This window comes from Drosophila erecta, unplaced genomic scaffold (assembly GCF_003286155.1).
Source record: "Drosophila erecta strain 14021-0224.00,06,07 unplaced genomic scaffold, DereRS2 tig00000092-arrow-pilon, whole genome shotgun sequence".
In the NCBI taxonomy this organism is placed as follows: Eukaryota; Metazoa; Arthropoda; class Insecta; order Diptera; family Drosophilidae; genus Drosophila; species Drosophila erecta.
Window position 1 is genome coordinate 6451748 of NW_020825207.1, and position 16675 is coordinate 6468422.

General features: G+C 41.2%; 1 protein-coding gene across 1 annotated transcript in view; it reads left to right on the forward strand.

The window, feature by feature from the left end:
* The first annotated feature begins 7050 nt into the window (after positions 1-7050).
* LOC6549509 (irregular chiasm C-roughest protein) overlaps positions 7051-16675 on the forward strand; it is a 121336-nt gene continuing 111711 nt past the window's right edge. The window contains exon 1 of the mRNA XM_001975695.3: positions 7051-7879. The gene's annotated coding sequence lies outside the window, so the exon portion shown is untranslated. The remainder of the gene's footprint in view (positions 7880-16675) is intronic.

Consider the following 16675-nt stretch of genomic DNA (forward strand, 5'->3'; position numbering starts at 1 on the left):
ATACCTCTAAATGTTTCTGGCGCAATTCTCTAAAAAGCTGCATTCAAATTTAGAAATTTTTTTTTTTTCAATTTTTATGTCATTTTTTGATGTGTTGATGTTGTACAAAGTCCAATAAACTAAGAAATGACCTAAGGCTGAAGTTCTCAACTCCATAACTCAACTAATCTTAATCGGATTTTGAAGTGGCATACCTTTAAATGTTTCTGGCGAAATTCTCTAAATATCTGCATTTAAATTAAAAAAAAAATTTTTTTTTTAATTTTTTTGTAATATTTTGATGTGTTGATGTTGTACAAATTCAAAAAACTAAGAAATGCCCTAAGGCTGAAGTTCTAAACTCCATAACTCAACTTATCTTGATCGGATTTTGAAGTGGCATACCTCTAAATGTTTCTTGCGCAATTCTCTAAATATCTGCATTCAAATTTAGAAAATTTTTTTTTTTTAATTTTTTTGTCATTTTTTTGATATTGTAGAAATTCAAAAAAGTTAAAAAACGTCCAAAGGCTGAAGTTCTAAACTCCATAACTCAACTTATCTTGATCGGATTTTGAAGTGGCATACCTCTAAATTTTTCTGGCGCAATTCTCTAAAAATCTGCATTCAAATTTAGAAATTTATTTGTTTTCAATTTTTTTGTAATTTTTTTGATGTGATAATGTACAAAGTCCAAAAAATTAAAAATGCCCTAAGGCTGAAGTTCTATCCCCCATAACTCAACTTGTTTTAATCGGATTTTGAAGTGGCATACCTCTAAATGTTTCTGGCGCAATTCTCTAAATATCTGCATTTAAATTAAAAAAAAAAATTTTTTTTAATTTTTATGTCATTTTTTGATGTGTTGATGTTGTACAAATTCAAAAAACTAAGAAATGCCCTAAGGCATAAGTCAACTTATCTTGATCGGATTTTGAAGTGGCATACCTCTAAATGTTTCTGGCGCAATTCTCTAAATATCTGCATTCAAATTTAGAAAATTTTTTTTTTTAATTTTTTTGTCATTTTTTTGATATTGTACAAAGTCCAAAAAACTAAGAAATGCCTTAATGCTGAAGTTCTAAACTCCATAACTCAACTTATCTTGATCGGATTTTAAAGTGGCATACCTCTAAATGTTCCTGGCGCAATTCTCTAAAAATCTGCATTCAAATTTAGAAAAAAAATTTTTTTTAATTTTTTTGTAATATTTTGATGTGTTGATTTTGTACAAATTCAAAAAACTAAGAAATGCCCTAAGGCTGAAGTTCTATCCCCCATAACTCAACTTGTTTTAATCGGATTTTGAAGTGGCATACCTCTAAATGTTTCTGGCGCAATTCTCTAAAAAGCTGCATTCAAATTTAGAAATTTTTTTTTTTTCAATTTTTATGTCATTTTTTGATGTGTTGATGTTGTACAAATTCAAAAAACTAAGAAATGCCCTAAGGCATAAGTCAACTTATCTTGATCGGATTTTGAAGTGGCATACCTCTAAATGTTTCTTGTGCAATTCTCTAAATATCTGCATTCAAATTTAGAAATTTTTTTTTTTTAAATTTTTTTGTCATTTTTTTGATATTGTAGAAATTCAAAAAAGTTAAAAAACGTCCAAAGGCTGAAGTTCTATACTCCATAACTCAACTTATCTTAATCGGATTTTGAAGTGGCATACCTTTAAATGTTTCTGGCGCAATTCTCTAAATATCTGCATTCAAATTTAGAAATTTTTTTTTTTTTAATTTTTATGTCATTTTTTGATGTGTTGATGTTGTACAAATTCAAAAAACTAAGAAATGCCCTAAGGCTGAAGTTCTAAACTCCATAACTCAACTTATCTTGATCGGATTTTGAAGTGGCATACCACTAAATATTCCTGGCGCAATTCTCTAAATATCTGCATTCAAATTTAGAAATTTTTTTTTTTTTAATTTTTATGTCATTTTTTGATGTGTTGATGTTGTACAAATTCAAAAAACTAAGAAATGCCCTAAGGCTGAAGTTCTCAACTCCATAACTCAACTTATCTTGATCGGATTTTGAAGTGGCATACCTCTAAATGATTCTGGCGCAATTCTCTAAGACTCTGCATTCAAATTTAGAAAATTTTTTTTAATATAATTTTTTTTGTAATTATACCCGTTACTCGTAGATTATTATTTTTCCCAATTTCTGCCGATATTCCAGAAAATGTTGAAATTTTTCGTCTGCACTTCCACTAGCTGAGTAATGGGTATCTGATCGTCGGGCAAGTCGACTATAGCATTCTATCTTGTTTTTTTTGGATTTTTGTTTTGCCCGGGGTAGCGTCGCTTATTGTTATTGATGTTGTTATCAGGCACAATTATTTTTTTGATTTACACAATTCGATGGCATTTCGGTGACAATTTTCTCGCCTCGTTTTGCGGTTGGCAAAAAGGCTCATTTGGCCTGGCTTAGCGGGGTGGGTGAGAGGTCCTTTTTCGTCGTGGGTTCCCATTGCCCTCGCCTTTTGCATTATTGACAGTTGTTGTGGAATAATCTGATTTAAAACGCTAAATGTCGTCGCTACTTGGGCGGATTTTGCCCAGTCTTTCCCAGCTTTTCCCACTTTCCCAGCTTCCCCAACTCCATTTCGACTTTTATTCTGGGTCCTGCCATATTTTGGCCGCCATTGTCTTCGGCTTTTATCTTTTATTTTCTGTTTGGCTTATTTTGGGAACATTTGCCAACACAGAGATTGGCTTTGCATTTAAGTAGCAATTTCCTGTTTTGTTTCTGTCCCTGTTGTTCATGTCATGTAATGAATGTGGAAATATGCTGCGACTTTGCGCTGAGTTTTTGAAGGGATACTATCGAGCACAGGTTTACCAGCGATCATTTGGGATTGTAATTTTAATTTTAATTTCTTAGGAGTAATCAGATTTATACTGCGTATAAAAATGCTTTTTTATGATCAATGCCCTAATTAATTAAATTGAAATTGATAGAAAATAGTAGAGCAAAGAGACTCCTTCCCTTGGCGTCGTTTTATACCAAAAACTACCAGATGCATTTTACCAAAGTGTAAACAGATTAATCCAATGGAGCACAGATTGACTAGGTCAAATGGTAAGCGACCTATAATTGTGGAATCAATCCGCTAAGAAATCCACCCAAGGTGGTCGAATTGACCTGATCTCATAATAATGCGTTCTACGGGTAATCCCCGGCAATAACATACTGCGGCATAATTACATCACTAGTCAAATTACAGGCAATCCTAGTTCGCAGCATACGATAACGTGAGGTGTTGTCTTACCTCACATAAGCCGCTTACCATTTTCCCCATCTATGTTTATGTGGGCGAGTCCTTGGCCCATCATCCGCCCCCTGACTTAGACCCCATTACGTAATGCATTTTAAGTTATTTGCGGAGAGGGGTGGGTGTGAGGGGCGGTGGGTGTAGGTATGTCTTCACTTGGCAGGGGAACACGAGACATCCATGCACCCACACCCGAGCATAATCAAATTCAATTGCTCATTCAAAACATTAAACTGTTTATTTTTGGATGGGCGCAGTGGCAAAGTAGGACGAGACTGGGGCAAAGGACGCAGGACGAGGCGGCGGCTCAAGTGGCAAGGCACTTCATCATGCCGCCTAATCATTTGACCCACTTGAGAGTTGTGCAAATACTTTTTACGTTACGAGGCCCGCCCGCCACCCACTTGCAACCCACTTGCCACCGCCATCGCCATCGCCATACGACACACGAGCTGGTCTAATCCTTTCAAATGTCGGAGTCACAGTTGGAGACGCAGCGAGAGACAGAGATAGAGGCACAGGGAGAGACAGAGAGAGAGAGAGAGAGGGGGGCGTAAAGGTGGCGAAAGAGACGGGTAGACGGAGTCCTTGGCAGTTTTGCATGCATGCAGCGGCAGAGGGGGCGGGGCAACGGGGGCGGTGCACAAGTGAAGACAAGGAATTTGGAAAATCTCAGCTCAGTGTCAGGTTGCACGTTGAAAATTTGTCGTCATCGTGTCTCGCACACAAAAATGGCGTTAAGCATAGAATTTTGCACAGCACAAGGTGGATGGGAATGGGAATGAATAGCTCCAATGGGCGGGAGGGGGTTTCTTAGAAAGGACTCGGAACTCAGGACTCCGGACTTCGGACTACGGACTCCGGACTCCAAACTACGGACTATGGACTATGGAATACTAGGGACCGGGGGCCAAAGACAAACACATCATGGAAAAGGAGAGAAGACGATGCGCCTTGGCTGCGGCTCAAGGATAAGGCAAGAAATAATAAATTATATTTTCCCTGATTTGTGTTCGTTGCCTTCAAGCATTCCCTCGCTCTCTCTCTCTCCCTATCGCTCACTCTCTCTGTCTTCTCGCCCACTCGCACTGCCAGCTTTCCATCCTTGGGAAATTATTTTGCAAAATTTACTTTTACTCAAAAGCCGTAAGACAACAATAAAAATTATTTAACTACAAGCACTGTGAGGCTGTCGCTTTTTTGAATGAAATTTCTGTTGTTGTTCAATGAAACGCAAAGAGAATTGGCACTTCGCTCTTGGCCGACTGGAAAATGCACTGCGCAGAGAGCGGGAAATGCCGGGAAGAACCCGGAAGAGAAGTGCTCCCTTAAGCGATTTCAGGGTTGCCAACCGTCCGGGCAATTAAACATTGATAGATGTTGTTGTCTGAGGTGTTTTCCCGAAATCGGTCGGAATGAAGGGTAGTTCAATATCGAGTGGCTGCAATAGTTCCCATATTTCCACATGACTTGCCAGTTTGGCAGCCTTATTAGTTGCGCTTTTAAGAACGTTAAATGCTGAAGCGCCGCTGCCGGGGTCAGAGTTCATCGATAGATAAACATAAACTCTTGAACAAACAGCAATGTGAACCGAACGCGTGGCAAATTTAATTTGAAATCCAAGTTTTCAGCTCCGTCATTGGGGTTTGGCGCTGGCGCTGCAAGTCACTGTCAAGGCGAAAACGCAAGCCAAATTGCATTTTCTGCGGAAAATTGTACGCGTAGCGCGGGGTTTTCCATTATGCACGGTATGCGTGGAGGTTGGGGATCTGCCATATCATGGATTCGATGCAATAACAGAACTTCTTGTCAGTCATATGGGGTTTGTTTTAGCATATGAAATGCATAATTGATATATTATATGACTTGTATTTTAATCATTCTTATAGTATAGTATTCACAATCGAACAGATAGTAATATCTTTACTATAGGAAAGTATGAACCAATAGTACGAGTATGACGGGTATTTTCACGGGCGTTTCAATCTCACAGATACTCCTCACATTTTCGCCAGTTCCTCGGGATTCTGGACTCGGGATTATCGCAGGAAAAAATCGCATTTAAGTGGCAACAATTGTCAGGCAGATGCAGCAGCAGCAGCAACCCTCGGAGTTGAACCCGAAATCTGAACCCGTAACCCCTCGAGTTCCTCGCTCCCTCTCGCTCGCTCCTCAGCCAACCGCAACAATAGCAACAGCAACAGCAGCAGCAGCAGCAACAAAAACAGCACTATTATGACAATGTGTGACTGCAATAGCAATGTCATTTCGCCCCCTCTCCGTCGCTCCCATTGTTCTGGCCAGCTCATTTTTCACATATTTTTCGCAAGTTGCAACTATTTTCGGAGCGCGCTGGGTAGTTTCTGTGTAGTTTTAGCTATTGTCGAGATGCCAGGCGACAGCCACTCGAAACCTTTAATTGGATATATATTCTTAATGATGTTTAGGCGAGACTATAGCTGGCTTTATAGCCCAGCATCCCAGTCCCAGATGGGCTGCCCACTCCAATCCATTCTATTCCTCGACTGCCCACGCTCGCCTGCAATTATTTATGTAAATTCTGGGCGTTGCATTGACGTGATTTATGTCGCCTTTCTTTCACCGCCGCTTTTGCGAGGAGTCTACTGGAAAAACAATTAAGCGGCTAATTGACTGGAGGAGTACTCTATACAATACCTAAAACCTATATATATACTTATTTATATATATATATGTATAGAAAAAAGAAACAAAGTGAGATTGAGTAGGGAAAAGACTTTCCAGCAGACCAATTGATTTCGGTTGCTTCCTTTGCATGGCATTCCTAAAGTGTTTTCTAATGAAGTGCCGGAAGCGGGTGCTAAACAAATATTTTTAATTGAAATTTATAAGGGGAAGTCTGTTTAAAGTACAACTGAAAGTTGAGCTGATAAGGTATGCAAACTATAGAAACGAATGGAGGGAAACAGATTAGATCAGAGTGTTCATGTTTTCAAATACAAGTTGGCAATATAGTACTAAATAGGTTGATGTAAAATAGGAAATTTTCATTACAATTAGCAATTTAAGGATTTTCCTCCAATTGACAAACATGAAATACTCAAAAGCATTCGTATATTTTGCAGTTCGTGGTTGTCTTATTTACAGTTACTCTATTAAAATGAGCTTAGGCACTTGAAAGTTATTGCTTTTCACATTATTAGGTAATTAATTGGGTTTTTTACTTAATTTGACACTCCTTTCTAGGATATAAATGCGTAGTTTGTTTAGTTATCCGGTGTTCCGGGCTATTATCCTGCGGATTTCGCCAATGGCTTAGCGCTGTTAAGTGGGCGCTGCACTCGGGCCGTTGCCCCAATGCCCTTCGCCGTGCGCAGAACCCTTTCACCTGCCCATTCAGGTGGCCCAACAGGTGTGTCCTTGTGGCAGGTACACAAGCACTCGGTGCGATTGTAGTTGTGGGGCCGCCAGGACGCGGCGGAGTGGCACTCCGATTGGCACTCTGTCATGCCGTCACTCTGAGCGCTTCAGTGCACATTAACACCCAAGTCAAGACATAATTTATAAGCAAATGCAGTTAAGCTCCTCTGGAGGATCTCCGCAGCCGGCAATTGCGATGGAATCCGGCAAATGCCGCCAAACAAAAGGGTCCAAGGCGAGAGCGCGAGCAGTGAGCGGCGAGCGGCGAGAGAAGGAAGTCGGAGAAAGTGGCAGCGCGCTCTCTCGCTGGAAGCGAACTCGTATAACAGTCGCGTATAACAGCCGATGCTGTGGGCACAGCCCCCATATATCCTCGCTGCTCGAACGGCCGTTCAGTTTGCGAGCGTTGGTCGTCAGCAGCGGACGTGCGTCGTGGCGAATGAATCTGCATACGCGTATATATACGTACGTACATTTGGTGGAAAATCGAATATCGCCAGCGGAGCGTGCGGCGTGCGTTTAAGTCTCCGTTTTCCACAACCCAACTCGATTCAGCTCAGTTCAGCTCAACTCAGCTCGGCTCGGCTCGGCTTAAGTTAGATCAGTGCAGTCATTGAAAACATTCTACATGTTCAGACATGTTAAGTACGCACAGAAAAACAGAAAATACGCGACTGCACTGGGCAAACATAATTAATTACGCGGCGCTGTGAAGTGCGTGCGTGTGTTAAACAAAAATAAAAATAAGAGTAAAGTAAAATACAAATACAAATACAAATCGAAAGCATTATTAATTGCACTTGAAGCGTTTTTAAATACGCATCAAGTGCCGCTGTCTGTCAATCGGTTGGATTTTCTGCGGTTTCACTACGCGTCGCGTACATAAACAACAACGGAACACTGAACTCAAGTGAAGTGCAGTGCAGTGCTGTGAGTGTGGCCAGCGTTTCGGTGGGTCGCTTGTTGTGCGCGCAATTTCCGGTTTCCGGTTCCGCCGGAGCTGCTTCCGTGTCCGGTCGACTAGGCGCAACATTAATTTGCCAACGCCAAAAGAGTAATCACAGGCCAAACAAAAAAGCCAGCCTCGTTTTATGGGCCCAAAGATAAACAAGACAGAAAAGTGCTAAATTTCCGTCTAAAGAGCAGACTCAAGTGTACCGAATAAATTCGGCAGATATTCAAATATTCTGGTGCTGCAAAGTGATACCCGATTAACAGGTTAGTTTGGCGTGCTTTCATAGTTTAAATTCGGAATATAAATATTTGATGTATGCGTGTTTGCTTCGCACATGATTTCCGAGCTCCCTGAGTGCGGATTATTTATATCGTGAAATACTTTTGGCGTTTAATTTCATGCCCAGCGCCCAAAAGTATGCAGCAAGCATATTTCAGGCGTGGCAGGTTGTTGGCACAAGAAGCGAAATGGGCGAAATGGGTAAAATGGGCGAAAAACAAAACGAAAACGAAACGAAGTGGAATGACAAAAGCTGGGTGCCAGTGTGCGTTTGTGTGTGCTTGTGTGTGTGTGTGCAAGACAAGCAATAAAATGGCAGCGAGCGGCAAAGTTTTTGCGCGCCAAAAAGCGTGCAACAACGCGAGTGGCAGCTATGTTTATGTGCCACATAAAACTAGCGCGGCCATGTCGCCGCATTGTTGGCTGAAGGGAGCAGAAGAACAGTCGCCTGCACCGAAAGAAAGTGCCTCAAATTTGGCACAAGGTTTTGGCACCTTCCAAAAATATTTATAAGCCATGTTCTTGGGCGGGGCAACTTTCAAGACAGAGTTTCTCTCTGTGCAGCCCAGAGCAGGCCGTTTTATTTTATGAACTTTTATTATGATATTTGCCTTTACTTCTGCTCCACTCCCGGTAAACAATAATCATAATAATCGCAATCACAGGGCAGAAGGCGCAAAGCGGAGAACAGAGAGCAGCAGAAATCAGAGGGCATGGCAAACAATGAGCCGCAGTCGCTGGCCTTTTTGCGCTGCCTGTTTTAGGCGCCGTTTTCGCACGTGTTTGTTCGCACCTAGTCGGCCACTAACACTGGCACAATTGCACTCACACAAACATACATACGAATATACGAATATACGTAGCCTCTCAAAAGAGGTCCTTTTGTTGTCGTCCTGTCGCACTAAATTGCGCACAATTGAAAGCATACTTTCTGGCGCCCGAGCATTTAGTGTGCACTTTTGAATGCCCTGCACTCCCTGCTCATCTCTGGGCCCCATTTATCGCACTTCTCGTCCTGCAAAATCCCCAAAGGACCTCTCTGCCGCTGGCCCTTTCACATTCTTTTTTGGCGCAGTGTCTAAAAGGTTTTTATTATTAAATATGGCAGAGGGTATTAAATATTTCCTGGCTGTCAAGGTTTCAGCTGCAAGATTACCCAAAGGAATTCTTGTTTTCCCTTTTTATTTTTTGAAGACCTTTTGCTCCAAGTATCCTTGATGCCTTAAATTCGCCAAAAAGCGTTGGAATTAAATTTAAAGCTTGATAATTGGGAATGTTTCGCTTGCCAAAAATTCCTCATCTCGGGCTAATTGACCTCAATTCGGCTAATCGATAATGCCTGAGCTGCATTCGGGCCCTTTGTCTTGGGCCATAATTTCATTAGATTGGCCTCGTCTACCGAAAATGCTTGCTCTCTACGCATTCTTAATTAGATTAATGAAAAATAGGATTAGGCCCAGTCCAAGCCGAAAGGAGAAGGGCCCCAACCGAGCAGCTTAAATCAATTGTGTGTATATACTTTCCCATTTTCCCTTACGCTTAAAGACGTTCGCCTTTGGGTTTTTCTTTCTTTCTTTATTTTTTTTTTTTTATTTTCTTTTTTTAGGCCATGGGGCAACCGCAGAAAGTCGCAAAGTCGTCGGCCTGGGTCCTCATTATGCGTCGCTTAGATGCCATTTGCCAGAAATGGCCGTCGAGAAAATAAAGAAAATTTCCATGCCGAACGAAAAAAGAAAGAAAAAGAAAAAAAAACTCGACTGGACGTGACACACAACAAATTCACAGCTATTTTGCCTGCCACCCTCCGCATTTCGCATTTTCAAATTAATTCCAAGGAATTTTCTTGACTCCAGGCCAGGTTTGGTTCCGTTTTGACATAATCTATTATAAGAGCTCATAATAATTTTTGTAAACTTTTTTTTGCTGTTGTTGTTGGTCCGTTTCCTTTGGGGGAGTATGCTTTTAATTGTGGGCGTGTCGGGACTTAATGAGATCGCTCGAAAACATAAAGCAATTTCAATGTTCGTCTGGGGTGTGATTGAAAAGTGTAAAAATATTAATTAGCATGGGCATGTGGAGAAAAACAGGACCTCTGGTCTCAAGCAGCGGGATCTTTCGCAAATGTTTGCCTATACGTCAGTCTAAATAAATCAACGTGCCTTAGCCAAAAGTTACCTGCCAAATCTCGTCGGTTTGTGGTTGTCCCAGGCACAAACGAACTCATAACTCGTGACAGTGAGTTATTATAGTATTTATGTGTATTCTTGTGTATGGTTAGTCATAAATTTTATCAAACAAGATTCCGGAACGCTGTGACTTCATGTGTGTTGTTGGGTCTCCCGAATTCAAGATGACGACTAAACTTTTAAATTTTAACAAAAGACAAACACTCACGTTTCCCATGAGATAAACAGATTAAATGTGCCCACACATGTTTGTCTACATCAAAGATGAGAGATAATGTTGCAAGGCTTAACAAAATTTAAATGTGGAGTATGTATTTATCGTTAAATAGCTTTATTGTACTATAAGTAGTGCTTCATTAAGTACGGAAATTATGTATCTTCTCCTTTGTTGTGCTTTTTATTTGTAGTTTACAGATTCTGGTATTTTAGATACAAAGTGTAAGTTCAAGTTTCATGAAAACCATTTCCTTTTTTATAAAGTCTGAAGAAAAACTATGCAGCTCATAAAACTCAGCAGTTACACATATTCTTTAAAGATATTCTGCATTTGCTTTGCACTCATGCATATTCCCCTCAGTAACACGTCCATAAATTTGAGCAATTTTTCTGAATTATTTTTTATGCATATTTTGAAATATTTGCGTTGCAATATTTTTCAATATTTTGCTAACGAAAACAAAGTCTATTGTTGGCATATTCTGGCAATTTCGTTTGTTGAACTGCAGTTTAAACTCCCTGGCAGGCCATGGCCTTAATGCTTTTAGCTAAAATTTTGGCCAGTTCGGGTGCCAAAAAATGCAAATTTAAAATGCGTTGGCATGTCAAAAATCTACACAGGGTGCAGAAATTCGGGGGTGAAGAAAATCGATAAACGAGACATGAGAGCGTTAGTATCTGTGTGTGTGTGTGTGCGAGTGTGTGCGAGTGTGTGTGTGGGGTAAGCTTTTAGTATCTTTTGCAATGCAACTGCCATACACGAAATTTGGCAAACTCACAATGCGGAGAAGTGGGGTATGAAAAGAGATAGAGCCGAAGAGAGTAAAGAGCGATAAAAGAGAGCCAGCAACAAATAGCTTAATAGGAAATAGCATAAAAGCATGCCACCCCTCACCACCCCACACCACCCACACCACCCACACCAGCCAGAGGAAAAAAGCAGAGAAAGGAAAATCTTTGCACGTATCGCACTCAAAAAATCAGTAAACGCATTGGCATCTCCTCCAAGACATTGTTATTGTTGCTGCCGCCTGCAAGGGTTGACTCACGGGTTAAGGGGGTGGCAAATAGGGGGTGGCAGTAGGGGGTTAATGCTGAGGATGCTTCAGCTTATCGGATAGCGTTCGTAGCCCTCGTTGTCGTTGCCGTTGTCGTCCCCGAATATTTGGCATTAGTCAAATGCAAATTTTTATAGCTGCCTGTCTGTTTACTTGAAGCGCCGATAAGCTCGCGCATAAGCATATATACCAAATGGATTCGGGATGTGCCCAGATGCTGGTGCCACGGGGCATGGAAATGGAAATGGGAACGGGAACGGGATGGGATCAGGAGCGGGAATAAGGATATGTATGGGTGTATGGGTGCATGGGTGTCTGGTCTTATGGCAAGCTGACTGACTCGGTTCCCCGAAAGGAAGTCACTAAAAATTCCTTGAATTTCCAATAACATCAAGCGGGCAAATATGCTTGCCAAAGAGTTTAATCCTCAACTAACTCCGTCTTTTTGGAACTGCAGATCTAGTCAACAAATATCTAGTAATTTTGTCTTTAAATTTCGAAATATAAAACTTATTTCATTTTCACTTTCAGCCCAACTCCTGATATTAACTAGATTTAAGGGATGTGAAAGTTCATATCTAGTGTACAATTTAATATTGTGCAAATGTACAAATTAATAAACTACCCTATATAAATATGGCTGACGCAAATTGAATATAAATTTACTTGTTTTTTTGGCCTAAATTGGCTTAAAATTTAGTTCTTTTACGCTCAAAAGGATTTCAAATAAGCTTATAAATATAATCGTAAATGGGAAAATGTATAAAAGGCTTGCGAAAATACAATAAATTATTGTCAAAGCATATTCAAATTAGTTTAAAAATGGATTGTGGTACAGGTATATTTTTAGTTTGAAATATTTTTTACGTATTATTTGTATGTTATTTTTAGTTTATTTACCTTCGCCCAAATAGATTTGCGAATCGGGTACACCGCCTGCAAATTAATACTTTTAAAGCTCGCACTTTAATAAACGAGCGATGGGCACAACATTACCGCCCAACGGAAGCACTTTCCCGCCCCTCAACCCACACACCCACTCAGCTACACACACACACTCGCAAGCAGGCGCGTATCTGTGCTCTGTGCGCCTGAAAGTAGGCAATAAGCGGCGTGTTTATGTGTGTGATACAAACATTTTAGCGTATTTTTATTACACATACACGGCGCAGGCTGCGCGTGTGTGTGTGTCGACAAGCTCATTGCTGAATTTATGAAAATTCTGTAAGCGTGGGTGGGTGGTGGGTGGTATGAAAAAACATTAGCACCCAGTAGAGTTTAATGCGTGCGTGTCAGACCTTCAGTCTCTGCCTTTTGGGTTCCCCAGCGGATGTATATCCTGTCTGCCGGCAGAGTCCCAGCTGCGGGTTCTTTCGGTCCGTGGAAAATCCCCCACCATCGCCACAGCCACCCACTTCTGGCCCCAATGCCACTGCCAATGCCAATTTGCGGCTTAACATCTTTGAATTATTGAGGCGCGCGGCGAGGTCACAGCCTCCGGTTCGAGAGTTCTCCTTTCCACTAACGAGCGCTCTTGGCTTTGGGCTTTTGGCCAAATTAAAATTTTATCAAAATGAAATTTGCGGCTTTCGCGTATTTAGTTTAGTTTGAAAATTTCCAAAGTGATTTCGCTGCCGCTGTTTCCTGGTTGCGAGCGGATGTTTCCCTGCACTGAGAGCTTCAGAGGTGGGCAGTGGTTTTTGATAAATATTTCATACATTTTGCGGTAGCTGTTTTGGACCCCAGAGGACCGGCGACTTGCGAAGTGAAATATGATGGGCGTAGTTTGATTAATTTCCACTCAACTGGCTTTATAATGCTTTAAAAAAATCTCTTATGGTAGAAACGTCAGTTCTGATTTATTTCATTAAGAACTATAACTCTTTGGTTTCATTGTTTTTGCTAAAGAATTCGCGGTTGCACGTGCAGAAAGTTTGTGTAAAATACTTCGAAGCTTAAATCCTTTGTACTTTTCGAAATTAAATCTCTTTTTTAGCAATTGTATTTGTATTATTAAATTAAAATATTCTAATTGCGTGTTAAGCACTCTGGCCAACATAAATCCCTGCACGTGGGGTCAGTATTATTGTGGTACGAGCCATAACCATTAATAAAATCAATTTGCTTTTTGGGGGAACCTACGCAGTCGTGGAAGAATCTTCTTAAGCTGCGAGTTTCTTATGGGGGAGCGGTGGGGAATATAAGAGCTTCAGTGACATATTTTCTTATAATCTGCACTTTTATTGTCTCATCTCCCTTTGACCTTTCCAGCATTCTTACGCCAAGCTATCTGCCTCTCGTTTTTGCCTCCATTTGCCCATCTTCCGGCTTTTGTGTTTACATTACACTTTAACTAAGCCGTCGAAAATTATGCAATAAACTTTACTTTTACGTGTCCCCACAGCCACTTGTACTACGTCCGTCTCTTTCTCGTAGTCGGCACCCATCTCTTTCCCGGTTGTCAGCCGGCATCGTGCCTTCTCTTTCTCTGCTCCTACACTTATTTATTTACTTGGCTGTTTTGTCCTGCTGCTTTTTTCTACGCTTTCGCAGCACTTATCCTTGCGATTTCTGATGTTCGCGCATTGTAGCTCGTTAGGTGGGTGGTTGGGTGGTTGGGTGGTGCAGGGTGGTGCTGGGTGCCTGGTGGGTGAAGTGGTTGGGGGGAGGGGCGTTGCAAATCTTATTTGATGATGCCACGGCAAATACTTTAATTTATGCAGTAATCCTATTACAATAACAGCGGCGGCGGCACCAACAACAACAGCGGAATGTACAATGAGAAGGACAAAGGACGAAGGATGTAAACGCAGGGGATGTTGGCAATAAAAACAGTGAGAGCAACAACAACAACAATGCATTTATTTCGGTCTTGTTGTTAAGCGATTTTGCTTCTCTTCTTTTCTTTCCAATTTTTTTGTTTGTTGGTTGATTCCCTTCCCTTTCCTTCCATTTTATTTTGTTTTCATTTCGTGGGCCAGAAAAATCAGGCGAACCTATATCCTTGGCTCCCTACTTTTCCGCCTCCTTTTGCCATCGATGTGACTCATTTGCATTTTCCATCCTGCTCCTTTCGCCGTCTTAGCGGCAATTCAATTTATTTTAATTTCTACTCTTAACACAAAAAATTACCAATTCAATTTTATGACTTTATTCTTCTCCCCAGCCACGTGGCGCATTTCTCAGAAACCGGGAGAACTGTGGAAAGCGGGGAAAAGTGGGGAAAAGCGGTGGGGAAAACGCAGAGATGGATCTGCACTTTCCTGACACCGAATCGAAATGAAATCTGCGAGTAGAGAAAGGGACAATGGAAGCGCAAAAACGTGCGACAGTTTTCCCCACGGCTATTTATATAGATGACTATATCTTCCAACTTGTTTTCGCATTTTTGCACTGCCTTAGTTTTGCATATGCAAACAGCTTAGGCTGCGTGGAGGGAACTCTTGTTTTGGAGTATGCAAATCAGTTTATAAATACATTTCGCAAAGACTCCAGCAAACTGTGCGCATCTTTCAGCGAATCCCTGGAGTGATGGCCCCTTTCTGAAGCGATTTAAATATAAATAGTGTGAAGTGCTAATGGATGGCACTTGGCTAATCGGTTAATTCTATGCCAGAAAGATATGTAAATTCGTTACGGATACTAAAGCTTATTCCCTTAATATACCCACTGCCATGATTGGCTCAAGTCCCAAGAAACAATTTGATACACGATATCCTTTTCGTTTGCCAGAAAATCTCGATACCGCAATAAATTGTAAACTCATTGGGCAGCCCAGTTTCATGGCCTTGGCCATTCGGGTTTCAGCCAATTTCGATCGCATGTCGCCAACTAAGTAAATTTCATTGGCTTAGCGTTAGTTTTGCCCCTATTTTTCTTTTTTTTTTGCAGCTGTCTGCGTCTGCCGTAAAAAACAGATTGAGCCAGAGCTATGCCGTTTTCCCACAGATTTTGTGTCGCATAAAAATCGCAATCGACGAAAGCGCTGGCTGTATCTTTTAGCTGTCACTGTATCTGTATCCATAGCCAGCCATTTAACGTTGAGATAAAATTTACATTTTAACCGAAGCCAGCTCAAAGGCAGGTGGACAGGGGCGAAGGGGCAGGATCATTTAGAGACCGAGCTGAAATTGGTTTTCGCTATTCGCAAACTCATGGTATTTACTCTTGGCAAGGGTATGTGGCTCTTCTGGATGAAATTGGTTTGCAAGCACCGGAATTAAGATAAATCTTCGGGATTTCTATTTAATACATTTCATTCTATATAAATGCTGTGCAAATTAGGGCGGAGTATAGTATTATACTATAAGATACTTTATAAGTGATTCCTAGTTAAGCTATTTTGCTTTGACCACAAAAAGGGTATTCGAGTCTGCGACTAGATAAATCAGCTTGTTTAGTTTGTTTTTCGGGTGGTTGGCAGCATTTTCTTTGGCTTTCCCCGCTTTCTGTGGGACAAAAGTGAACGTCTGGACCGTGTGGCTGCGTTTTGCTGTGTTTTGTTTGTGTTTTGCTCCCTGACCGCCTTTGGGCATATTCAATTTTCTTTATTATACATATTTCTCTTGTTGTTTTGGCCGCTTTTCACCGCCCCCAAAACTGTGGGCTGGGCGATACTCCAGGCGAGCTTTCAATTTTTATGACTTCTGGTTCATTTTTACTGCGTTGGCGGTCCCAGTGTCTCGTGTTACCACGATAAACGCTGCAAGTTTCCCGGCCATTTTCCCGGCCCTTTCCACTGGATTTTCCCCAGAGCTCTTTTGATGCTGTTTTATGCCGCGCCATGCGTTTTTTGTTGCGTCTTCAATGAAATGTTTATTGCTCTGTTCTTTTATTCGAAGCCCCCAACTCCTATTGATTGAATGAAGAGGTCCTTTAGGATTCCTTCTACCCGCCTTTCCCACTTTCCCTTTTTCCCGCCTTCTGCTTTCCCGCTTTCCCGCAACTCTGCTGTTTATTGTTGATGTCGTATCCAATGTTGCGACGTGTTCTTGTGTGAAAGAGCCGCGTTTAGGCCAAGTCTGATTGCTGAGGGTGCAGGTGAACTGGGTGTCTATTCAGGTTACATATTTATGTCGCTGATTGACTGTTTTGTCACATCTTTTGCTGCGCTGCTTAAGTTCAGTCAGCAGTCTTTATGGGCAACTTATTGGCCCATTGGTTGCCATTTCGTTTGCAGAAGACCATTTCTCGACATATTCCTCTTGCCATACTTTTTTCTCCTTAAGGTTTGGTGATTCATTTGTTTTTAATTTTATGCCAACTCACAAAAGAATTACGACTCCTTGTTTGCTTGGGATTTTCTAATTTGCCAAAGTGT